Below are 26987 nucleotides of genomic sequence, written 5' to 3'. Positions count from 1 at the left end.
GGAGCAGACAGACACAGGAATTTACGTGGCCTAAATCTTCTGAAGAAGGTGAGCACCATCAAACTGAACTGGTCCTAGGAACCCAAGAGAGGTGAGTTGCTAATACTCCACAGGGCACAGCTATGCTGTGGTCCTGAGGCTCATAATGCTGAAGTGTGGGGTAGCCTGCACCCTTCTCCCTCAGCTAGTGCCTAATCCACATACAGGTGTCTCACACAGTACTTCTCAGCAGGGGTAGGGGAATTAAATATGAGGTGGGGAATAAATATGGGGATTTTAGGTGCCCCACAAAAACAAAACAAAACAAAACAAAAATTGATGAAATAATTAGATATTCACAGAACAGATGCTGGGATTAATTTTTAACTATAGAAGTTGCCTGAAATTTTTGTTATAGATAATTGTCATTCACTACATTGTCAGGATGCTCCAGCAAAACATTGTTACTTCTGCTAGTTTTGGAGTGTGTTCTTCACTTCAGTTGAGAACAGTCTAACATGCAACGAGATGGTTAAAACAGGCTCTCGGTTACACTCATGGCTTCTTGGGCTCATCTTTGTTTTGTTCATGAAAAGAATAAAATTATTGTCTATTTATATTATTAACACTTTCCCTTTCAAAATGTTCCCCCAAGACATACCCCAGACAAAGTCAAGCTCCCTTTGACCTCACAAAGTGTAGACAAAGACTTGATTCAGCTATTATTTACCTTGATGAGGCTATCTTTCATATGTTATTCAACTTACTGGGCAGTAACTGGAACAAAATCATGCATGTTTTTTCCTAATGGAAATTGGACTTGGAGGGTTATTAGGCATTCTCTGTAGCTATAGGTCCCACAGGCACAAGGGGTGAAGCATAAGCATGTTTCAGCATAGCAGAAACACTCCATCAGCCCCAAGGATAGTGAACTGAGGCAGTTCACCTGCATGAGAACCTGGAAGAAGACCCTGAGAATGTCCATGATGCGTCTTTGGGTGCACAATGGAGCCCTGGAGCCATTTCTGCCTGATGAGAAGGAAGAAAGGGAAGATGAATGGCCACATGACCACAAGCATGCACCAGCCACTGCCCACACTGCGCTGTGGATGCAGAACAGCAGAAGAAGCCTGCTCTTGTCTTTGGGCTCCAGAAGCAGCTCTTGTAGCAGCTCTGACAGAGATGAGGGTGGTCCTCCACACAGCCACTTCTGAACTCATCTGAGCTAACCCTGATGGGGGCAGGTTTGAGCCCTCAGCGGGTAAGCAGGCACTAATGAAATCCATTAAACTGTCAACATTTAGGGAACACTGTTTTACAAAACCACTTAAACATACCATGCAACAGACAGCTGAATTAGGCCTGTCTGCCTGTGTGGAGTCAGAAAGAGCCATGTTACTCTTCAGGGGATTGAAAACTGCTCTGCAGAGCAGAGCCCCGATTTTTTTCATTTTATTTTTAGCAATTATTCAAATGTACCTAAAATGGACAAGTACATTTTTACTTTCTTCATAATTTAACAACAAAATAAAAATCCTTCTATCAAAGACAACCAGCATCTTTCAAAAAGAAACAAAACCCCAAGACACTGGTACCAAATGGACTTTGAAGAGGTGATTTGAAAGTGGGGGGAAGCTGTACCAGCAAACTGAATGTCTGCGTGCCAGTGGAGCTACACAGCAGGGTGTTTTAAGATGCAGGGAAAGCCATCAAAGCCTACTGCAGGTAAAAGACTGCAATGTAGCCAGCTGGCATGTAGGAGAAGTGACCTCAGAAAAAAATTGAGGACCCCAGGCCACTGGCTGCTGCTGTGTGTGTGTGCCACAGACTGACAGAAATGACAAGCTGAGCCGTTGGAAGAGAGGTCTGAGCAGGCTGAGTCGCTCCATGAGAAGCCCCGCAGGGCAGGCGGTGGTGTGGTACCAGCATGGGCTGCTGAAGGAGCAATCCAGCTGCCTCCTGCTTTGCTGGAGGTGAGGGACTGCAACTTGACCGGTAGGTCACTTCAGTAGATTTTCAAGGTGTGGGAAATGCATTTGAGCATGAAGGAAAACAAGGGTGAAGTGAGGGAGTGCTCACCATCTTTCCAGCAATGACTGGATGTATCAGATCCACTGAGTATGTTAAGGGAAGTTGGTTTCCCAAAGGCTTTCTGTCTTGTGGTCCATCTTCTACCAGAAAAGATATGGGGTGCTTTTAAGGAGCTTTCAACAACACCAGGAACATTTTTGAAAATACGCTGTATATAGATAGCTCTTTTCTTCTTATGCTGCCCTGTTTCTGTCAGTTCTCATTCATATAAACCTATATGCCAAAGGAACATGTTTGGTTTTTTTCCTGTATGGTTAATCTCATTACTGCTTATTCCTTGACCTGGAGCCACAGTTTCCCACTCTCCCCAAACTGGACTACGGGAGTTTCATTTTCCTGAAAGGTTTTATAAAACCTTTGGAGACAGAGGTGACTATTTAGACAAAGAGCAGATACAAAACACAAGGCAAACATCAGTGGAGTCCTCATCCCTAAATAAATCTGTCCCCTGAGTAAGGATGACAGGGAAACATGGTCTCCCGTGATCAGGAACACTTGGTTACCTGCAGTGCAGTTTTCAGGAGAATGGCCACCTTGTGACACACACAAACACACAGAGGCGCTGACCCATCACACGTCGCTGGCTTTAGCTTTCTCTCTTGACACAAGAACGACCAACAACAACTAGCAAAAAGTTGTGGGCCAAAAGAAAGGTTTTATAGTCACCCCCAGCCTCAAAAGCGTTCGGTCTTACAAACCACAGCTTCTGTGACATCACTGTCATCTCCCCAGCAACAAACAGTGATGTCACAAGACAAGCATTAAAATTGCAAACATAAAATCAACAGTCAAAGCAGGCAAAATTAAAAAAAACCCCACACAACCAATTTTCATGCAAATTTCTTTAGTTGTAACAAATGAAGGAAGGAGGAAAGGAGAAAAATAAATGATACATCTGCACAATTGGTTCTAAATAGAATGTTTTTCAAAGCTCACCAAGAGACATCACCAACTCTTTAACGTTTGCTTTCCCACTAATTTGTATCCTGTCAATTTACAAGCTATTTCAAACACCACCTTTATTTAATAAAAATGCAAAGCACAATGGGGAATTTATGTAAACAAGGTTGGCAAAATATCTTTGTGGGACATTCTGGAAGGAGTCAGGAAATGAATGAGTCAATGAATCAATGAATTAATGAATGAACATTTTAATAGTTTGGTGTAACTGGGATATAGTCTAACTGAAACACTAGGCCTGATACTTTATTTCCATATAAATATCCCTGGAAGTGGACTTGGACAGAGTAAAACAGTCTCAAACCAACTCTCTGGTGGAAAGCCACATGCTACTTAGATCTTTTAAAAAAATGTTACTACGGCACTACAAATTATTATTATTCATCAGTTACATCATAAACAAAATATTTTTCACCCAAAAATCATTAAGCATTTAACAAAAAGTATGGTTCATTATTCTTAGGGTATGAGTTGAAGATTACAGTCTGGACTTTGAAAAATATCTACTAATTTAAAATGTCTTAGCCAAGTTAACGTTTAAAGCTAAAATGACCTAACTGGTCATGAGGCTTCTTGGAGTACAATAGAGAAAGAAGGAAAATTGGATTTTCTCCATGATGGATGAGTCTAGGAAAGCCCCATGGGAATTATTGCCTAGTGTTTTTCAAAAGATTTGCTTTTTGATTTCATGATGGTGGACAAAGGACGGCTATTCAAAGAACCTGCTTCCGTTCTCTGCCTGGATAAGCTGTCCACAAGACTACAGTGCCCCATTATTTGGGTCCCCAAACTGAGATTCTTCTGCTAGATTGAAGTCAGCCCCAGCTGACTTCAGTCAGCAGCCAAAGAATCCCTTCTACAAATGTATCATGGCCACACATGATGTTCTGGAGATATTAAATTAACAAAGGAACAATACTTTTATGTTACAGAGGTCAAAGGTACATTAAAAATACATGAATGGGTGTATTATAGGCAACCTTAAGCAGTACTGTAAAAAAAAAAAACCCTAAACATTTTGTTCGACTTTGTAGCAACTGACCAGTTATCGAAATAGTTACTAGTCATTTACTAGCCCTTCAGTTAACTTTTTACATGTAGAACCCAAGTACAAACTGTAGTTTATGCAGCTTCAAATTTCAAAAAATGAACATCATAAATTCTGTTCTCAGCTCCATATTTAATAAGCAAAAGGTCCTGTTTTCCAGATTGCTGAGTAGTCTGTAATTCTCTTCACTTCACTGGGAGCCGTTGTAGACTCAGCATTTTCCAAAGCAGTCTAATTATTTAGTTGCCCAAACATGATATAAGAAAACTAACTCACAGCTAACTACTACAAAAGTAACTGCCTTGCATGAAAGTGGACAAATCCTGGTTCTTCACAGGAGAAGGGAAACAAGGGCAATAGGGATGTTCTAAGGCATTATTAAGACATATGAGCTTGGTCAGCAAAGAAATTAGCTGGTTTTATTGAGCTCTGCATTGCCACAGCCAGACTACTCCTCGCACCCAAACTAACTGTTGGAAACCCACCTCAGGTGTCTCCACTCCGTCGCTGCCTGCCAGCTCCACACACTGAGGCAGTGCCAGCACCCCTGCAGGGGCTGTTCCTTCTCAAAGGGAACAGAAATGGGACACAACCTTACTCCCTCCCACACAACTCCACTTTTTAAAGACCACAGGGGACATTCTCGTTTGCTCACCCCATCACACCTGTAAGCTGCCTTTCCCCTTCATGGACACAATACATTAAGATTTATAACCTCTATTATGCATTTGTATGTCACTGGTATTAGGAGGAAGAGTTTGGCTCCTAAGTAGAAAAAGGAATTTCCATGGAAGAATTTTCATAGCAAAATTCCTGAAAGCTGTAAAAGGACTGAAGAAGCCAAGTCTTAGTGGCCTTTTTGACAGAGTCTCAAAAGAGCTCGAATCTCAGACACCAAAATGAGAGACAGGTTTCCAATAAAACTCAGTATTGAGTTGATTAAAAAAATTCCTCATTTAATTCAGCACATGAATCAGAGTCCAGCTCATTCTGAGAGATGACACCTATCAACCAAAGAATTCCTGATTTGCCAGATCTTCCAGGAATCTCATTTTCTTCCCTTATGCTAACATTACTTCTGGTTTTAATGACAGAAAGGTAATTTCTGGAAGAGGAAAATTCCTCAAAAGAATGGAAAGACTTTTTTTTCCACCAGAACATAGTACCATACATAAAGGTAGAAGATATCCCAAGCTGTGTCACATATTGACCATCTGCCCATGCAGCACTAAAAAAAAAATCCAGGATGTGTTTAGTGGATGAGGGACACCCCCTCTGCATTTGAGGGAGGGGAGTAAGGGCGAGTTCAGACTGCATTAAATAAGTGATCACATTATACTGCTTTACCTTATACCTAAAGTGTCTGCTGCCTAAGAAAATGCTGAAATTCTTGCTGAAACATACACATAGTCAGTTTTAAAGTGCCCTTTAAAGAGGAAGCCCTCCTTAATGGTCTTAAGGAAAACAAAATACAGCAAAGTTCCAGATGCTTTTCACAGACACAGGTATTTTGTTTCCTCATTTAACGTCTAATTTAGTACAGAGAGGGCTGATTAAAGTGAGAAACAGTACACTTCCAGCAATAACTTCCACGATATCCAGTTTCCTTTCAGTATCTGAAGCAGTGTGGCACACACAGTCTGCGCTGTTACTCTCTCCCATGCTATCTCAGAAGACACAAAAGGAGGGCACAGAACAGAGCCGCTCAGATCACTGAGATTTGAGACACCTGACAAAGTGGAGTATGGCTGACTGAGACTTCTGGGGAGTGTGGACAGCTGGCAAAGAGTGTGTCAGGCTTTTAATACAGATGCCCAGAACAAGAGGGAGCCAGCACCATCCAAGTCAAGTTCCACCTGCATTTCCCTGTTCGCCTGTAAATGCACAGCCGCTGCCACTGCCACTGATCCAAGCCTCAGTGCCATCCTGGATTACTGTCAAGACCAACCCACAATCAAACATCATCTACAACGTAGACATACATTCTTCTATAGGTATTGGTTCCCAGGCAAACACTAATTTATTCTGCATTCTGTCTGGCTTTGCCTGACTTATTTTTATTAAAGCCAACTGTAGTAGCTTTACCACAGTTTAAGCTAATGGTTAACCCAACAGATGAAATCTCACAGTATGTTGTTGTTGGACTGGCTCAACTTCAGTGAAAGTACCCAGCCTTGAAGGAGACAGAGAAATGCCTTGCTACCTAACTCTGATGAGGACAAGCCTTCTTTCCATGCTTTTGAGCCACTGAACTCATGCTTGCTTTGTATAGTTGACAAGTGATGACTGAGTATTAATAGAAAATCTCAGAAATCAGTTCACATGTGTCCATGGCCATGATGTAAACAGCTCTTCATATAGGAAGAACTAGCAGCAAGCTCTGCATTCAGACCCAGACACCTGGATTAGCTAGGTGCATTAAGCAAACAAGTGCTAACCCAGCCTTAGTGTAATTATGCCTGCATCTGTTTGCCCCATTTTTACCTATCTGAAGTTACATTTATTTCTTTCTCTCTCTCTCTATGAGAGGGGACTAGTCCAAGGAGGTTTGAAGCCTAATTCAACACTGCTCTCTTGGTTTCAATGGGGTTATGTTAGGGTAAAACTGGAATAAAAAAGTGGGAAGTCTGATTTTTGGATAGCTGTGTGTTTCTGAAATTTTTGGCTACTTGTAGAAGGCTGCCTGTGAATGACTGGGGTAGGATCACCATGATAAAGTTTCTTCATTACTGTAACTTCATAGATACTATAAGCCCATTTGGCATTACATTTCACATCTGTCATAACCCATAGAAACAAATCTGTAAAAAATCCTTCTGGAACCTCAGCCACAAGTAAAACTGTAGCTGCCCTGTGAAGATAAATTAGGCCTGAATCACAATGCATTAAAAAGAAATTTCAGAAATGTGTCTGAAAACTTCAGAAAGTTCTTGGGTGTGTTAAGTAAGTGGAAGAGAAAGGAAAACCAAGGAAGCCTCAAAAGCAGACTAGTTCTGTAGCAACAAATGAGGATAGAGATCAACTCATCCTGTCACTGGGGCTTGAATAAATGAGAAAGATGCCACATAGGGAAAAATGATGTCAACTGACTCAGTGCTAGCTCCTCTGCCCTAACTGTATGTCCTAATGTAGTCACCCACTATCCACACACTTTGAGCTACATCCTACAAAAGTGTTTTAATAGACACTTAGACATTCACCCAGCAATTTACCACAGAGTAGGCTGAGCTATGCACATTCATACCGTAGCACACGGCAATCATTCTCCAAGAGAGGTGCACTTTGGATAGGTCACATGGTCCATAAGTCTCAGCTCCATCTATCAAACTGGGATGGGAGTATCACTCCTGCCTCTGATGAGTACACTTTTAGCTGCAAGCACTTTGGGGTGGACACCACTGCTTTGCAACATGGTGAGCTACCATGATGATAGAGTTGTCTGAAGAGATAACTTGAGGCCAATGTCGGTTTTGTCCATAGCTATCAATTTGCAAAACCAAGTCTAAATGATCCCATCTGTTTGAAACCAAACCTGAGGTTTTTGTACCCCTGCTGCCCCACAGGGTTCCAAACATATTTTTGATCACTTCTGTGATCACTTCTGTGTGACTTGCAGTCTTTCTCTTTTTTTTTTCCTTAATGTACTTCCCCCGTTTCCCATTGTTGTTGTTGCTTCTACACGACTGCTCACAACAAGCTTTGGTGTCAAGATAGCTGTTGGGTTCTACTTGTTGGGTTGCAGTGTCCCTTGGGCTTTGACAGACAAAACTTGCATGCAGCCCTCAGAGTGATATTAAACAGGGACTTTGGCACTATGGTTTTGACAAGTGGCCTACCCTTGCTCAAGCCCTCTATCTCCCTAAGTACACAGCAATAGAACTATGGAGGCTGTCGGTTTCTTCCCCTGGGGAATCACCTGTACAATCAGAAGGAACATTTGCCATTACTGTTACTGTAGCTTCCAGAGTGCTGACACCCACCATACAACTCCAGAGGAAAAGACAAAGAAAGAAGAAAAAAAAAAAGAAAGAAAGAAATCCTACTCTACAGACAACTCAAAAGCTTCAAGTTCGGACCTCAGAACCCAGGAACTGCTGAGCCATTAATTTCTGTGAAATGTCTCTGCCTTAGAAAAAAACAACTGTAGTCCATACATACATAAGCAAAATATTCCCTGCAAGCTGTCTAAAGGTTTTTTTTTTTACTCTACCTCAGTGTGTTGCTTTTGTAAAACCCACCTAACAGCCTGAATTAGAAAAAAAAAATAGAGAATGGCTTGCTTAGTTCAAAAAATACACAAGTTGTTAGCAGGAGAAAATGTTTGCATTCTTGACCTTTACAGAGGTAAGACAAAAAACAACTACTTTTTATACTAATAGCATTCTGTGCCTGTCCCTTGTACATTTTCTTTTAAACTTGCCATTTTGCTGTTGCAGCTGGGCTTGTCAGTTTTCAGCACTAATGGGTTGTGATATGGTGTCAGGGGAAGTCAACAATCAATGTTGGGAAAAAAGGGCTATCACTGCTGACATAGCCAAGGATGGAAACACAATGGCCTTCGTTTGGAGAGAAACAGAAGAAAAATCCTGAGTTATATCTTGCTTTGAAGATTAGTAGAGATTTAGCCCTCACTGGCCAAGCTATCACTTTCACCCCTTCCTGCCTCACCCTATCCTCCCGCTGGCCTCTCAACATTACTCAACATCTCACCCAAAAGATAGGTTTTCAATTTAATGAAAAAACAAAACATTTTATAACAAACATTTTAAAGGGCCATAGTTCACATTTATCTTTCTAGCTATTACAGTCATTAGCTTTTAGAAAGACAAGGAGGAGAGAAAAAAGGCTGAGCTGCACAGTGTGTATGCCTATGGAACAGCATGGCAGAAAACCATTTTGGGTGCCTTTTCCACTGCCTTGGTGTGAATCAGCTTGGTGCTGAGCCCCTCAGCTCCATCTGAACTCAACACAGAAGCAGTGGACACTCAGAGGCTGTTAAATCAGGTGCCATGGACAGAATTATGAAAGATAGACGGTGTTCAAAGGCACTCAACAAGAACAATGGCAGTATTATTTATTTCTACAGCTTCATGTCAGAAAACCTGACTAGCTCCAAGTCCTAGAGAGACATGGAGAGAGTATGATTATTTTAGTTTCCAGATGGGGAAACTGTGACAAGTACATTCTTTAAGATCTCACCAGGATCTTGCACACAGAGGCAAGAACAGAAATCAGCAGTTATCAGCATAAATCTGTTACCAGACCTCACAGCTTCCTTTTCTCAAAACTGTAACTGGCCAGTGTCATTACAGATCTTCTAGTATCAGTGGATAAAAGGCCAGTCACAGATTTTCCTCTTTGTTTATCAAAAGTAAGATTGATTTAATAAAATTCAACATCTCCAAAGTAGACAGGACAAATTGAATCGTGCCTCTTCCAGGTCAAGAAACTAGCTTCTCAAAGATACCTAGATGCGTCTGACTCCACAGATAGCCCCAGAATACCTTTTCCAAACATATTTTATAGCAAGTCATGGCCCTAAATGTGAACGACTCACATTTGCTCTTTTATTAATTTAAAATACAATTCTGGAATCACAGTCTACCTTCACCAAAAGCCAGCTACGCAGTGGGGTATGAGGACACTGCAGGGCCATGGCAATAAGAGCAAAGTGAGGGGGAAAGAGTGGCTAAGAGCAGAAAAGGAAGGAAAGCCAGCAGCAGTGAGACACCTGGGATGACAGGAAGGAATCAAGAGAAACCTCAGGAGATCCTGAGGTTTTTAGGATGACTTGTCCCTATGGGAAGCATTTTCTCCTGCGGCTACTCTCTCCATCACTGGGCAGACAAAAAGTGGAGCCAGGGAAAGAAGCAAGAGGGGAAACATGTTTATAGTGTTTCACCTCATTCCTGCCTCCTGCACTTCCCTCCACAACCCTTGCTGCCAAAACCTGCCTGGCCATTAAATGCTGTTTGCAGGCAGTCACTAGGTGCTAAATTTGCAATGGCATTACTAAGCCATGCAGCTCTTAGAACATCCCTGCTACATGCAGTTTTGACACCAGTCCTTAAATGACAGCAAAAGGCTGCTTCTCCTAAACTCTCACAGCAGCACACACTTGTTTTGGCCAGCTGCTCCAGTGAAATAAAGAGCAGCAAACAGGACCATGGCTGCCATGGGAGATCCTATAGGACACAGCAGACACCAAAAACACCTCAAAAGTAATGGTGAAGGCTTCCTCTCTCCCTAAGTGATCTCCTAAGATACTGCACCAGGAGAGTGGGAGCTTAATGAACTGACCCCAAGCCCACAGAAGTCAAGATTCTCTTCTCACTCTCCTGGGCTTCCAGTCACGCTACTTGAGGCGAGGTGATGAGAAACTGAAGTTAGAGGCAGCTTCAAGAACACTCAGAACCATGTGATTTTCCATCATAAAAATACTGAAAATAAAGGTGAACTGATTCACGTTCACAGAGTTTCACAGAGTTTATTTTATCTACATAATGGAGACACAGCCAGTCTCTGATGTTCAAAGCTCACTGAGGTCTGTGGAGAAAAGAGGAGTGCATCATCATACAAGAAAGTGCTTAGCAGATAACCAAAGTAAATAAGGGAAATGGGTGGTGTTTGCAAGCATGAGCCTGGGTGAAGCAACAAAGCAGGATACATGTGTAGGAAAAATATGACAACTTTAAAGTATATAAAGAAATACTTTTTTTTAAAAAAAGATGACTTGAAACAATTCTACATTCCAAGTCAATCAGCCAAAAGCAGCCACTTCTCCCCCCCATACCACTGTCTAATATATTATTGCTATCTGTGGAATCACAAGGAAGGAGCATCAGTTCCACCTGTGCTAAAAAGCAAAAGGAGAAAAGGTCATGGAGCTAAATCCTATAAAACACTTTAAAAACTGAAATAAGTCTCTTACAAAAATCTAATTGAAATTGACTTGAAGCTGAGTCCTGTGACCTGGACAGAAAAGGTGGTCAAAGGACTGTGAGCAGCAGGTAAGGATGGGATGTGATATACTGAGCTGCTTTGCTGCAGGGGTATGTTTTTGGTCGGTTCTTATTTAATATCTCAATTAATGATCTGGAAAAGGAGGTAAACAGCACATTAATGAAATTCGCAAATGACAATAAACCAGGAGGCTTGCAAACGTCAGAGAGGATAGCAATAATATAAATGGAAACTAACAAGATTAGATATGTAGGCAGGCAATAAAATGAGATTCAACTTGGAAAAACGTAGACTAATACACTGAGGAAAAATAATCAGAAACATGGATAGTCCGTGAGAAAGCAATACCTGGAAAGCATCTGTGCAGACAGATATCTATGGGTGACAGCAAACAACAAATTGAATACGAGCTCTTAAGGAGATGTCCGAGTTCAAAACACTGATGCAATTTTGGGCTGCATATGCAGGGGAATAATGTCATTAAGAGGAAAATGGTTGTCTATGCATCTGGGAAGACTTCTGATAAATATTGCATCCACTTCTGGGTACCTCCATAACAGAATTCCAGCATGCTGGAAAGGAATTCGGAGAAGAGCAACAAAACTGATTAGACAAGGATGGTAATTAATTTATTAATCTTGGAGACAAGGGCAAAACATCAACTGTCTAGAAAGACATGAAAGATGAACCGAGAGAACAGAGAGGAATTTCTCGGATGCTAATGTACAGCTAAACGGAATGGGATGAAACTAAGAAAGAAGAAAAGTTGGGCAAAGTATCGGGTAATTTCTCAGAAATCATGTGATTCTGCCTAGCAGGTAATTTTCAAATGGAGAAAAGTCCCATCTAACAAAGCATTTGAAATTTGAGAGGGGAAAGCATTCAAAGGCACTGTCGTGAACAATTGCACACTTGCAGAAAGTTGAACTTCCTGGCCTGAGAGGTGATTTCTATGGTTAAATTCCCTGTTTCTGTGACTGTCCTAACACAGGGACCCATTAGTGGGTTTGCTCTATGACCATGGCACAGTGGTATGTGTATCACACATGCTTCACTCCCAGACCAAACTCTAATTGTAGAGTAAAAGGTAACTGACTCCACGCACTGACTATTTAAAGTACTCAGAGACAAGCAGATACTTGAGCTGCTTTCATATAAAAACCACCTTTTTTCATCAGAGACGGGGGTTTTAGTGCCATGAATTTTCAGTGTAAAGGTATTTTGTATATTCTAAGGAAAATGTGGCTAAGTTATTGATTTGCTTATTCATGGCTACCACCTTTTCACATTTTCTGTACTTTAACATCTTTGCATTCTCACGGAACACACTGGAACTTACCTGGTTACAGCAGAGGTCTATTCATAGTGCAAAAGGAAGCTTTTAATGCTGAAGGGCGCTGTAATGCTCCAAGACCTCAGTGGTAAAAGTAACAGGAGAAAAAAGACTGAAACTAGTATGTAAGTTAAGAAATACATAGATACCATTTTCCTTTTACAGCAAAATGTGACTTTATCAATACAGTGATTTCTCTGTGTGTATGTATTTACATGTACATATTTTACCAAGCTCCCCATTTTTATGCCACCCAGGTAAGTCCCCTTTTACAAATGTCTACCTTGGCCTTTGCAAAAAACTGTTCCCACATTCTTCCAAGGAGAACAAAGAGGTGAAAGGCTTTTCAAAGTTTTCCTGTCCTTCTCACTTCCCCTAGGGGTGGTTGGAGAGCTCAGGAAGGAGGAAAGCTTAGTGAGAAGAAAGCTCCTGTTTTTACTGTAATATAAGGTGGAAATCTTATCATGTATAGATGCTCAAATGATGTACAGACAAAGGATGTTTGCAGTGAAGATTGCCATGGGCAAAACAGCAGATCTAATCAAAAGCTCCACATGCATGGATGTAGCCAGCCAGTGGGAAAAGAAAGCATCTGTAGTGTAGAATCTAGAATAGCTCTCCTGTCTCTCCACAGCTTCCCCACCTGAGCACTGCAGAAACCAGGAGCCTGGGTATTTTGGACGGAGAGGTGCTGTACTAACTCCATGACTGTGTCACAGAAATCTATTAACGTAATAGAGGTTCTACTTCTTGGTTTCTTGCATGGAAGCACATGCTGCTAGCTGCCTCCTATCAACAAAGTCAGTAGAATGAGGTGGTGTTTGTATGGAAAACACTGCAAAAATAGTTCTATTCTACAAAATAAATTACAGACCAAACAAATACATTAAAAAAAATGCAATTAACCTTTAGAACATTGGCATTTTCAAAACTGCCAGACAGCTGAATGTATATATGCCCTCAAGCTCTCAAGGATTACTGAAAATCAGGAAGCAAACTGAAAGAAGTAAAGCACTCTCAGCTAAAGCTACTGCAGAGTTCCTCCTTCACCCCACTGTGAGTGATGTGCCAACCTGGGTGTCCCAGAATAGTCAGAGGCATTACACAATCTGTGTGTTCCATGATCTGAGAACAATGACTGAGAACAGCGGAGCACAGCTAAATGTGTAAAGGTACTGTGGCAGACACACCTCGGCATTTTTTCTGTTAATTTTTGTTAATCTGCCTGAGGGAGAAGGGTGTTTTTATCTAGCAACACAGGCACTTCAAACTGACGTTCTGGAACTGTCAAAGAACAGACGTCTGTAAGGCAATGCATAGGGGGAGGTTGTTTGGTGGTTGGGTGGGTTTTTTTCTGGATGCCTCTTCCTCATGCCCTTGCCTGCCTTGTCTATTTAGACAGTAAATTCCTTGGGTGGCAGAACAGAGCAACAGAGCTTACACAGTACCAAGCACAGTGGGATCTGTTTTTTACTGGACCATGTGAACTGCCACAAAGCCACGAGTGAATAATAATAACTTACCCCACGTCATTGTTGCAGAACCCTGCAGAAACCAAAGGCCAGAGACTCCCAGAGGAAGGAGGAGGAAGCCTGCACTGCACTCCTCTGCCGGACAGGTTATAGTACTTGACTGCAGACACCTCTCCTCTCAGTGTCTTCATTCTTAACATGTAACATAAAATGCATCTCTGGGCACAGGCAGCAAAACTAACCCACCAGATCTACCTTGGCTCCAGGTGGCAGTAACTCCGGCTCCTCCAGCCCTTCCAGATGCTCCAGGTGTCAGCATGAAGAGCTGTGCAGTCTGCCGGGTGTGAGACAGGCAACGGGATGTTTAATGGTCTACGTTGCCATCCCAGCCAGACACATGAGCTGAAACTCTGTCTCTCCACGTGCAACTTGGATATCTGGAGTCTCAGTGAGGCATGTTTTCCTCTTCGCCTCCTTTCCTTATTTCTAGGCCCAGTGTTCACATTAAAGGGAGCAGAAGGCGGCAAGGGGGGTGGGAGGTGCACACCAGAGAAAGAGCTGTAGCCTGCAGAGGTCCAACAAAACCTGAGGGAACTGAGCATACATTCTCACAAAAATATAAAACCTGAGGAAACCTGCTTGACTGCAGCATGAAAACAGATTTGGAAGGGGTGATGGGGACTGACCAGCACTCGGTATCGCGTCATCTGAAGGAGGAAAGAGACATCAGGCAGGGGGCTGTGACGCAGCAACCAGCTGCCCCATATGGCCAGCTCTTGGTAGGCAATCTGATTTTCATTTTCTCCACCGATTGTGCTCATCCCTGTGGTATCTGGATGGAAAAACAATGGTGGAGATAATAGAACAGGATTGCCCAGGGCATTTTTAAGGGCTTGAGAGCCATTCATTCATAGATCAAATCTAGGCCAGAATGGAAGCAGGTAATCTGCTGACTGTTTGTTGGCTTATATGAAACGTTCCAGTGGTATTTCACAAGTATCCACATAAAAATCGAGTAATTCACAACTTTCTTAGCGTTCTCAGCAGATAGCTCAGCCTCCGCAGCCTCTCAGGACTCCACAGCCTCTTAGTACTTAGCTCTACAAATAAATTTAAGCACACAAGTCTATGCAGGTTCCGGGTGTAATTGTGGTCTATCCCAAAAATGGTTTGAGGCAGTGAAGAGTAAGGCAAGGTGTGGGAAAGATCCCATGATTGTACCTGTTCTGAGAATAAAAGAAGCCCTTCGTTCTCCCAGGCTATTAATCTGGTACCTTCCATGAGTACAGACCTAAAAGAGTTAAATTAGATACTTGACCTTCCATTGTCTTCCGTGCTATTTGCAGGAGAATAAGTGACAATGGCAGCTTACGATATCCCATATTGTATTGCAGTTTGTCTTGCAGAAACAAGAGAATTTATTATTGCTGTCATCATCATTTTAAAATAAATGAATTATATCTAATAGTAGAAGAAATCCTTGTACTATTATGAAATAGTCATCCTCAACTTGTTGTGCTATCTAACACTCCCTTTCTACCAGTTTTCTCCAAAGCCCACTGAAATAAAAGATTAACTAATACGTGGTCAAACACTTAGGTAAAAATCCAGTAAAAACTAATTCAAGCACTAAAACAGTGAAGGTGGACCTCTTCGGCATCTCCAGCCAGGTATGGAAGGACATTACACAACCCCACCAGTACCACTCATGTACCTGTCAATGCCAAACCTGGCCCTGGTACCTATGGTTCATTGCCATTCCTCTAGAGAAAAAATGATCTTACTGGACCAGATCTCACAGTGGGGTAAATAAATGCTTAATTAAAATGGAGGGGAAACACTGTATTTGCCATTTGGAACAACTGAAGATGTGCCCCCAAACATATTTGTTTTAACAAATATTGAGCAAAAATTGTAGAGAGAGAAAAAGTGTTTCCCATTTCTTATTCAGGACAGAAACCGTCACTGCTACTGCAATTCACCTATTGATAAGGATGTTCAAATGGCATGTGGTAAGACAATATAGCCTACCTAGGATTCAAGAGACATGTGTGGCCTTAAACAAATTATCCATGCTGTCTTGTTTTTCCTCCCACCCTACCTCCCTTCTTTAAAAGCTGCACGTAAGCGAGTTTCTGCAAGAACCATGGTTCATGCTCTACATACAACTTGTAAACATTACTGTAAAACAATTAACAGCAGCAGTTCTGAATTATGCTGCAGAAGTCTTTAGCAGCATCTAGGGAGAGCCATGCCAGAAGGCAACAACAGAAGAAATGGTAACTCAACAAGTAACTTGAACTGATAGGAAGGTTTGCCACTTGGATAAAAATGTAACCACAACAGATCAGCAATGGCCTCTGTTCTGTAACATCCAGCATACACATACTCCTGCCACACTTGAGAGATGGGACCAGGCAAACCTCATGAAGTTCAACAAAGCCAAATGCAAGGTCCTACACATGGGTTGGGACAGTCCCAAGGACAACTACAGGCTGGGCAGAGGATGGATTGACAGCAGCCCTGAAGAGAAAGACTTGGGAGTGTTGGTGGACAAGAAGCTCAACAGTATTCAGCAATTGCACTTGCAGTCCAGAAAGCCAACTGTGTCCTGGGTTGCATCAAATGCAGCATGACCATCAGGTCAAGGGAGGTCATTCTGCCCCTCTGCTCTGGTGAGACCCCACCTGGAGTACTGCATCCAGCTCTGGGGTCCCCAGTACAGGTAAAACATTGAGCTGTTGGAGTGAGTCCAGAGGAGGCCACAAAGTTGACCAGAGGGCTGGAGCACCTCTCCTATGAAGACAAGCTGAGAGAGTTGGGATTGTTCAGCCTGGAGAAGGCTCTGGGGAGACCTTCCAGTATCTGAAGGTGCGCCACACGAAAGCTGGAGAGCAACTGTTTATCAGAGAATGTAGTGATAGGGGGAGGGGTGATGGATTTAAGATGGAGGGTAGATTTCGATATTAGAAGATACTCTCTATGTAAAGATGGCACTAACACAGGTTGCCAAGAGAAGCAATGGCTGCCCCCTCCCTGGCAGTGTCCAAGGCCAGGCTGGATGGGGCTTTGGGCAACCTGGTCTAGGGGAGGGTTTCCCTGCCCATGGTGGGAGGTGGTGGGGGTATGGGGTGTGAATTTAACTAGATGGTCTTTAAAGGTTCCTTCTGACCCAAACTGTGCTGTAATTCTAATGTTCAGCCTTCAGGGTAGCAGCTCTTGCCCTACTCTCCAGCTGCGATCTCCATTTGTGCAGTGCATGTGTGTGTGTATGCGAGCACAAGAATGGAGGAGAGGCCAGACTTTATTGTAATGTGCAGGGCGGGTGATTCAAGGCTTTGTGTAGGATGTTGACTCACCTCCTTCTGAGGCAAATAAATGTTCAACACCAATTGTAATTCCCTCTTCTTTCACGTCAAGTCAGGCAGTGTGTACAGAACCTTCCAGCTCGGTGTTTCCTAAACAGTGAAAACGTGCTTAGAAAGTTTAGCTATAAAAACCTGTGACTGCAAGAAAGCAGGTTTGCCCCTTCGCATCGGCTATCACGAATCCCTGTGGCTCGGTAGCAGGCGGAGAGGGGAGCAGGGGGGCTGGGGGCCCGGGGCCGGGTGTTTGGGCCTTATTTAATAACGCACTAGCAAACAGGTCGGGCGGAGAAATGCAGTGCGGTAAGAACCCGTGCTGTCCTTCGGAGCGTACTGCTTTAAATTTGCGCGCTGTAGCTTGAAGCATTGCACAAACCCTCGGTCTGCTGACTGCCTCACTGGAACACAAACACCCGGGCGATTGGGAAAGCTGTTTTGCAGCTTTGCCCTCCCTCGTTTCTGCCGGGCGGCTCGTGGTGTTTGTTTATTTTTAAGCAAGTCGAAATGAGAAAAAAAAAACACAAACAAAACACCAACCCAGCAAAAAAACAATAAAAAAAACCTCAAAAAAAAAAAAAACAACCAGCCCAGAACCCCACGTAGCATTTTTAATCAACACCTATTTCCTTCCAGGACCCTCTGATCCTCTATTGATTCCTATTAAAATGCTTTGCTTTTTCTTTGCCCCCTCTGCTGATCGAATTTCAGATCAGCCAGGATATGCAACTAACCTTCCGGCACAACTGAACCCAACTGACTCAGGGAGATCAAAAGGCTTGATGCACTCATTAAAATTTAGCACAGCCCAAGCAGGATCTTTAATGCAACATCTCCCTTTGCATTGCAATTAATGTGGGGGAGAGGAATTCTTCTTATTTTTATTTTTTGCAAATGTTCGTGCTTTTGATTTGGGGGGGGGGGGGAAGTGGTGGGAGGGAATGAGAACAAAAGAGAGATCTTTTTACCCAAGGATGACGTCAGTTTGATTTTCCTGACAACTATTGATGCGTGTGGAGCAATTGCAGGCAGATTCCCCCACCCCCCGCCTCCTGGCACTTCTCAGGGAAACAATATACGTTAACAGCCCACAGCACGGCCCTTCGCGAACGCCGGGGCCAAACGCGGGACTCGACCAACTCCGGGGCGCTCCGCCTGGGGCCTGAGCAGCCCGTTCCGCCCCGGCAGCCGGCAGGGCGGGCCGCGAGCAGCAGCGGGAGGGGGCGGAACAGCCCGCGGGCACAGAGCGGGGAGACGGCTCCAACCCGGGAACGCTCCGAGGGGACGAGGAGAAAGAAAATAGTCCCCGCGCCCCGGGTCCCGCTGGGTGCCGCCTGTCCCCTTCTCCCCCCCGCGGCCGGCTGAGGGACGGGGCCCGCACCGCCCGGGCCCGGCGGCGAGGCGGGGCGACGACCGTTGGGCCCCCGCCCGCGCGCCTACCGGCCGGCCCGCCTCCCACGACCGCGCCGCTGCCTGCAGCGGGGAGAGCGGCTCCGCTGGCGAGGGGCCCGGCTGCGCGCAAAACCCGACCTGGATCTGCGTGGCGCACGAAGCGCGACGCGGGGCCGGGACGGCGCCTCTCCGGGGAGAGGGGGTGGGAGCTCACCTCCGCCTCCCCCGGCGGCGCGGGGCAAAAGCGTGAGCTTCCACGGAGAAGGAGCGTCCGTCGGTTACAAGCCGGCGCGTGTCCCCGCACCGCCCGGCGGCAACTTGAAAGGCCGGGGCTGAGGCGGGTCCCGCCGCGCGGTGCTCCGCACTCCCTGGCCGGCAGGCCTTCCCCGCCCGCCACCCCGGCCTTCAGCCTCCCTAACTCCGAACACTTGGCGGGTTCGAAGCTAGTTGCCCAGACGGTTCAGGGGAGAAGAGAGGAGCCTAGTTTGTGCCACTCAGAAGGCCGTGGGCAGGCGGCGGCCTGGTGCCGCGGGAGTGCAGGGTGCCGCCGCCGCCGCACAGCTTCACTGGGGAGTCGGGGCTGAGGCAGTGCCGGCCCTTTTCCACCTTGAGCTCCTTTTTCCGAAAATGAACCCAAGCGTTCTCCTACATGCCCTGAAAACTCGCCCCAGCCTGCTGACGCTGGGATCCTGCACGAACCAGCCTGTCAGTTTGGCCTCTGTCCGTTTTGGTTGCATGATTTCAGGTGAGCCAGGAGAGATTGTGGGGTGTGTGTGTGTATGTTACCCCTCCCTGAGCCACCTTCTCTCCCGTGCAATATGTTTCTTCCCTTACATACTAGATTTCACCCACTAATTGACAAGTACACATATTTCTTGGGAGTTCTGCCCATTTTTGTCATTGAGCACGTGGCTCTTTTTGAATAAGGTGTAGCTGCGATTTACACCGGCGGGCAATTTTTACTCATTTCATAAATGTACTTTCTGTAGCAGAGTCTTACCAACTCGTGATTTTTTTCTTTTTTTGTGATGCTGATGTTCTCTGCTAGAAATCATGTAAAGTTCCAGTTCCACAAGTAAGAATTTTAGCTTTTATCTGAAAGGAAAAAAGCTGTTTCTGGTCCTCTTTATTTGCAGCAGAAACTTTGGTTGTGTGCTGTAGCAGCTCTGGAACGAAGAGGAAAAGAAACATAAATGTATTATTATGACCATCATTGGTATAGTTTTATTTTAGTTCTCTCAGTACTTACATCCCTGATTCTTCATAGCCTGGCAATATTTAGTATGAGACAGGGATAAATGGACTTGTGCAGCTTACATAAGCCCTTGTCTCTGCTTGGATGTGTCCAATATATTTTAAGGTGAGGCAAATCAGCATTATTACTTACTGCTTACCCCATTTACACTGACAAGTGTGTGTCACACACACACACTCAGAGTCATGGCAGCTTTCCTTTGGAAAATCAAGGTGCATATCCTTGGGTTGATTTGAGGGGGTGTAGTTCTGGTAGCAGAGTGTATGATTCTGCCTGGATGATTACTTTTCTGTAAAAATGAGCAGTTAATGATTTTTACAGGTTAGTTTCTCAGAAGGCTGTGTTGTACTAGGAGAGAGGCCATTTTCTGTAGCTGTTAGTAGCATGCCGTAGATTTCACAGTTTGCAGCGGGAGAGTTTTTCAGCCTTTTTTTTGCCTCAGCCATTTCCATGCAGAATCTACAAGTGGAAGAGATGATTGTTTACTTTGTCTTATCTTAGTTCTCCATCATCGACAGATAACCTGTTAGGTCTCTCCATACCTACCAAGCAAATTTCCCCGTACGGGTTTTTACCATGAGAACATTTATGTCTCTTAATTAAAAGCTTTGACTCCTCACCTTGTCACGGGCAGGCTGACAGTCCCCACCTACACACATACTCATACTGTTCACCTGCCTGAAGAAACTTGCCACACAGTTTGAGAGTAGCGGCCATCCTTTCTTGGGGGCTGCAGTGCTAATGTCACAGCCTGAGGTCCCCATCCACTGACCACCTGAATGTCTCTCTGGTTCCCACTCCCATGTGCCCCCTTGTTTGGCTGGGTGCATCATCCAGGTCGTCACAGACTCCAAGTTTTATGGCAGAACCAGAGGAAGGGGTAGGATCTCTCCATTGCAACCATGGCAACACTTCCCAAAGGCGCTGCCTACAGTCCTTGTGAGTCTTCCAGTTTTCCATGGCAGCCTTGTTTCTCAGAGGCAATGTCTACCCCAGGAATAAGCACGTTGCAGAACACGCAAGTCACTATTCAGTAGAATACACCCTTCCTGCATACAAAACCAGCTGAGCTTTGAACAAGAGCGGAGAGCTACATGCAGTGCTGTGAACTTCATGTAAGAATTGAGCAAAAGGGAGAGGTGAAGAGGGTTCTTTGAGCTTCTGTTTCGGAAGGGGCCTGTCCTGTTAAATCAGCCAAATTTTTAAAAAGCCAAAATTTCAGTTGTGTTCTCACTTATGGCTAATGCAGCACAGGAAAAAAAGTACTCTGCCTGAAGACAGGTGCTTCCTTGGACCCCTGTGGACCTGGAGAGTTTAGAGACAAACATTTTGGTTTGCTGTCCTGCTGTACTGAGCCAAAATTCTCACATTTTTGGGAGCTCCTGAATTTTGAGAATGTTCAGGTGTGATTTGAAAGTTGTCTTTGTATGCTTTAATAGGGCTTACTCTGTCGTGCATTCATACGAGAAATGTCAGGAGTTTGAAATAACACGCACAGAAGAGTGGGACTAAAACATGATGAGCCAAACGGTATTTTGTGGGAGAGGTGGAGAAGGAAAGTGAACCTGTTGTGGAACCGTGTAGCTCACAGTGTCAGTAGAAGTCAGTAGAAGAGCTCCCACTGCCTGCAGTGGAAGCAGGCACTGATGCCTGCAGTCAGTCTGTACCCTGAAATAATACTGGATTCAGCAGGAGTGTGTTTTTTACAATGGCTGCATAGATAATTCACTTCCCAAATTCAGGATTTTGATACATATGTCTGTTCTGAGTTTCAAGTTTAGCAATGGAAAGACACTAGACAGCCTCTCTTTCCCCTAATGCGCATCATCATGCCTGGCTCATGCAGCAGTGCCGTGCTGCAGGTTTGTTCCACAGGTACGACTGAGGTTTATCTGTCTTTTAACCAAAGTTGTTTCCACTGGAATTTTTCTTAATGGAAACACTTCTATCACAGTTAAGCTGGTAACAAGTTATTTGACACAGAGCCTAAATTTTGAGCTAAACATGGCAGGAACCCTTTAAACTTGCTTTATCTCACTTGTTTGCAGCCTTTCAACAGGAGAGATTTCTTTTTCTCTCGCTCAGAACCTGTAGATCACCCGTTCATTTGGGAGCAGGAAATGTCTTTCCAGCTGGAGAAGAGAGTGCCGTTGCTGTCAAGTTAATTGGGAGGACAGTTGTCCTGTGTGCTCACGCCAGTTGTGCGCGCGATATCTGTTACACTGGGGGCAGTTTTGTTGCGTTAAATTATAAAGGAGTTTAGTTTTCTTACAGCGTCCCGTTTGACTAATTTGTCAATGCGATGCATTTCATTATCCTCATCAGCTCATTTGCTTTTCCTGAGGGGGGAAAAAAGCGGAACCTCATCATCTTAGACCCACAGACATGTCCCTGAAGGAGAAATTACCCTTTCGAGATACCCCCAAGAACTGTGTCCAGCCACAGCATACTGTAGATGTTATATTTTTTGTATATTGCAGCTTTGCCAATATTTGAATACATGCCATAATTCACGGGGAGTGTAACTAACTTCCATTCAGGGAGATGGATGCTGTGGTAGCAGGCCAAATGCTAAGCCTTGTCAGTGCCCGTGTTTTCACTTTATCGACCTCGCAGCATAATATGATGCTCCTTATTTAAATCCTCTGCGCAGATGTCGTACTGGGTTAATTGACAAGCGATTGGATTTGATAATATGTATAACACTGTAGCATCCATTGATTCTTGGGACAGCGTGGATGTGCATGTAGTGATCATGGGGTTATGACTCTCAGTGGTGGGAGATGAATAAGTCTGTGGGTCACAATGTAAATTTAAGCTGCCGAGGAGTGAGCATTAACTTACATGCCAGTTTAGATGGATATAATAATTCTTTATAGGGATGGAGCATGATTGGCTATAAAAGAGTTGTCCTTGTACTTGAATTGTTTTAGAGCAGCAGAGCTTTATGCTGAGTTAAGAGCTCGCTGTTAAGAATCAGGACCAATGTAAACACAGAGAGTGATGGCTTTATGTTGGCCGTTATGTCATGCAGTATTTCACAGTTGTTGAAATCATTTCATTTTCAACCAGGTTGCTTTGTCTTTGTCAGTCTATCAGCAAAGACCAAGAGAAGCGCAGCACTGAAAATGAAATGAAACTCCCAACTCTCCAGGTACCAAAGTGATGGCACTTCTGTTGAGCTGGAGTTCTGTAATGGTGCTTACTAATTCCAGCTAATATAAACCAAAGTCATTTACAGTTTCACTTTTTTCTCTGAACTTCATAATTGTATTGCTAAGCTTTTATAGGAGCTTAAGCCACGCTAAGTCAGGTGGAGCAAGGAAAGGAAGGAAATTAACTAAGGAAAAGAGAGAAGTGGGACACACAGGAAGACTACAATGACATGAGAATTAGGAGGGAGAAATAGGGGACATCAGAAGAGCAAATGATTAAGGAAGAAAGGGAGCAGTGTATCGTAGGAAAGGCAAGAACAGAAACAAGGGAGGTGTTACAAGTGTAAAATACAATCAGAGAAATTAATACAGAAGATGGGAAAAATTAGAAATGTCTTTCATTTCTTGCAGAAATATTTGAGACTCATCAGTAGCAATCCTGCTTGCTGCAGTTCGCTGTGGTTGGCTCACACCTCAGAAATACACCTCTGTATAATGAGTTTCCCCCTTTCATTTTGGCACCTGGCTTGCTCTCTTGTATAGGTCTGGGCCTCCAGAGGTCACTGAGGAGAATTGGTTTCTAATAAAGCTCCTCGGTACCAGAGTTCAAAAGCTCTCCCGCAATATAGTGCACAATGAAAATTGACACCGCCAAATGGCTTTAGTTTCCCTCTTTTCTTTCTTTTTTTTCCTTTTTTTTTTTTTGTTACACACTTTTTTGGCATCTGCATATCTGCCTTTAATTTTTCTGCTGAATATTGAGCATATGGCACAAGGAAGTAGGCTATAACTCTGTGTGTATATATGTATGTGTATATATATATCAAAAACTACAGTGACATAGCTTTTTGTAAGGTGTTTTTTTCTAATTGTGTGAAAATAAGCAGATGTGAGACGCTTCCTCTATTATGAACATTTATATGAGCTGTGTGGTCAGAGGTGCTTAGCAGTGAATTTGGCTCAGGGCAAGGGAACAACAGCAGTAATGTGAGGGGTGATTTACTCCTGTTAACACTTTTCAGAATTGGCAATAAAATCAGTTCAGTGCTCTAAAGATGGGAAGGGCTGAATTTTAAGCAAAATATGGAAGATATATTATACACCTGAAAAGCGGGCAAGTGAAAAACTGTTTGTTATTAATACTTAAAAAAAAAATCCATATATATTTCCAACAAGTGAATGATAATGAGAGGGCTGCTCCCTTTTCCTAGAAATGATTATGTTTTCTTTGCCCTTCTGGTTTGGCTGCTTTTAGGCTATTGCTTATGTAAAACAGAACACCTCCTAAGCCATCGTTTACTAAACAGAGTCTCTGGCTTCTGATCTCACCCTACACAAGGAGGTAAATTGTATTCTGTGTGAGGAGCTTTAAAGGTGAGCATAATGGAAGGGGGGTAGTTACTGAAACAAAGATACACCTCCAGGAGCAACGATGGCAGCAAGTCTGAGGTACTTAAAATCAAATTTTCATAGTTGAAAAGTCGAACTTGGGGAAAAAAAAAAAAGCCAAACCCAACTTTCATTAGTCCCAGAGGTATTTTGCTTTAGCAATTTGTGTTCTGGTTTTCTTGCCTCTTAGCGAACGCAGAGTGTGGTAGCGGAGTTTGCGGAACAGAGGAGAACAGTGCTGCTCTGAAATGATGGAATGCTTTCCTGAGAGATCAGCTTCCAGGGGTCATCATCTGGGTGTGCTCAGTCCTAAGCACACTTAAACAAGAGGGGCTTCTCAGCTGTGAGCTGGCAGAGATTAAGTCATGACCACATCCAGCTGTGCTATCCATAAGATACCTCAGTGCAGTGGCTATACACCTCTGACCTGCGAGTGCATAGGGTGCACGGTGTAGGCTTCCAGGGGTGTCCGGTCTTTCAGGCACACTTGTACATTTGTGCTTTGTTCCAAGGTGAGAAACTCATCTTCAGTCTGCAGACCAACTCCGTGCAAGAAGCAGCTGTTTTATTAGATGATGGTACCTGTCCACTGATGTGTCATAAAGTAGGCAAATGCCAAAGTGTCTGTGTACTGCATATGGCCAGAAATAGTCTCCTGTGATAGCCCTCAGCTCAGAGGAGGAACCAGCTTAGTCCCAGGAAATGCAAAAGTGTAAGTGCAGTTCTTGCTTCTGTAGGCACAGATAATCCATCTTGTCTGTCATATTAGAGCTGCTGAGCATAGCTACAGGCAAAGTGTTGCAATTCAGGAATAACTCCAAGGAGTTCCTGCAGCGGAGTTTGACCCACACTGATGGATTAGAGTTACAAGTGCGAGACCAAGTGAGAGAAAATCCATGGGCAGTAGTATATGAGACTGGACATACCATTGAACTGCTGGACATGGTTATTTGAATTCTCCATTATCTGCATGTGGACGTGGAATTAGGACAGGACTCCTCAGGAATAAGTGGCAGTAGAGATAAAATGAGGGCATGAATGGGGCAGTTTCCTTTAGATCCTGTGCTTTGGGGGTTGGCAAAGATCCCAGTTTATTGCAGCCTAACGCTTACAGAGTCGTCACCAAAACCACACACCAAGCATGCAGGATTGCTGCGTGTTTGTCTGACTGTGAGATGCGCTGAGCTCTGCCTGCTGATCGGGGCCACAGGGACAGCAGTCGCTTGCTCTGGAGAACTTGTAAGAGCCTTTCTCTTTTTACACGTGGTGAGAGTTGTGTCATGGACCCCGAGGCTACCCACCTGGCACTTGCCTGGCAGGAGGTTGTAGTATATGTCATGGCAGAGAAATACCTCCTTTAAGAAGAAGTGTCTTTATGACATGAATGTCTTTTATTAGCCATTGGGATGTGCCAGAAACGTGCTTAGCTTTGTCAGGAGGACTGGGCAGGAGCAAAGGGAAAATCAGAAACTTTTCTTAGAAATTATGAGGTAATTGCCTTTTCTCTCTGGAACCAGGCACGGAAGTCCCTGGCAGACGGCAATACCTGAGAAAGCTTTATAATGAAAAAGCACTCATACGTCTTCCTGAAAACAAATCAGCTGAAAACGAGGATCAGCAAAAGACGCTGCTTCTAAGGAGCTCTGCAAATATGCTTCACAATTAGACACTCAGAAGGCACCTGTTGTGGTTGTCTGGAACCCCTTTGAGAGGGACGGGGCTCCCTGTTCTGTCCATGGCAAAGGAGGGATTCAGGGTGCTCTCATGAGTGACGTGTGACTATCCAAATGAAAGCCCTCCATGTACTCCAGGGATCTAGAGGCCTAGTTAGAGAATAAACGCAGTATTTTTTGTGATGCCATGTCACACAGAATATATTCTCCCCAGAGAGCCGTGCCTGGTACCTGCGTTGTTTCCCCCATTCATCACACACCGGGCGTGCATTAGTGACAGCACCGTAGGAAACCCTATTCTTCATGCTAAATTGCATATATCTACCTGTCGGGAGCCCACATGTTGTCTCAAGAAGGGCCGAGCCTTAACTGCCTCTTAGTAGTCTGGTGCAGGAGCGCACGCTACACAACTACCCTCTGTGTTCAAACGAGCCGGTACCTCAGACGGAAGCTGTTGCAAACCAGGATGGCAGCTGTCTGCGGATATAATCACCGCTGAAGACATACTGCCAGGGCTTCTGTGTCCTGGTCGCACAGCTAGGGGCAGAGCACTCAAATATTTCTAAGGCTAGATATGCAAATGCCTCTGGAACGAAGCCTTTTACAGTTCTGCTCTCATTAACCTGATTTGCATATGTAAATGACCTCTTGCCACATGATAATGAGGTCTGCTCATGCAGAGATGTTCAGCATATAAGGAGAGGGTTTTCCTTGGCAATCGGAGCATTTTGGCCAAAGCAGCTGGTACAGGGATGGGACCAAGAATGAGGTAGAGGCAGGATCCGGGGATAATAGGGCAAGGAAGCAGAAGGAAGCAAAAGAAAATGAAATGCTGCAGACGCCTCTTCCAAATGCCAGGGGCATCTGTGATTCTAGTGCCGCACTGGAGCAATTTCATAGAGAAGCCTGTGAAAT

The sequence above is a fragment of the Gallinula chloropus genome, assembly GCF_964237585.1.
Source record: "Gallinula chloropus genome assembly, chromosome: 3".
NCBI lineage: Eukaryota > Metazoa > Chordata > Aves > Gruiformes > Rallidae > Gallinula > Gallinula chloropus.
The sequence above is the reverse complement of the archived record's forward strand: the minus strand, read 5'-3'. Positions refer to the sequence as shown.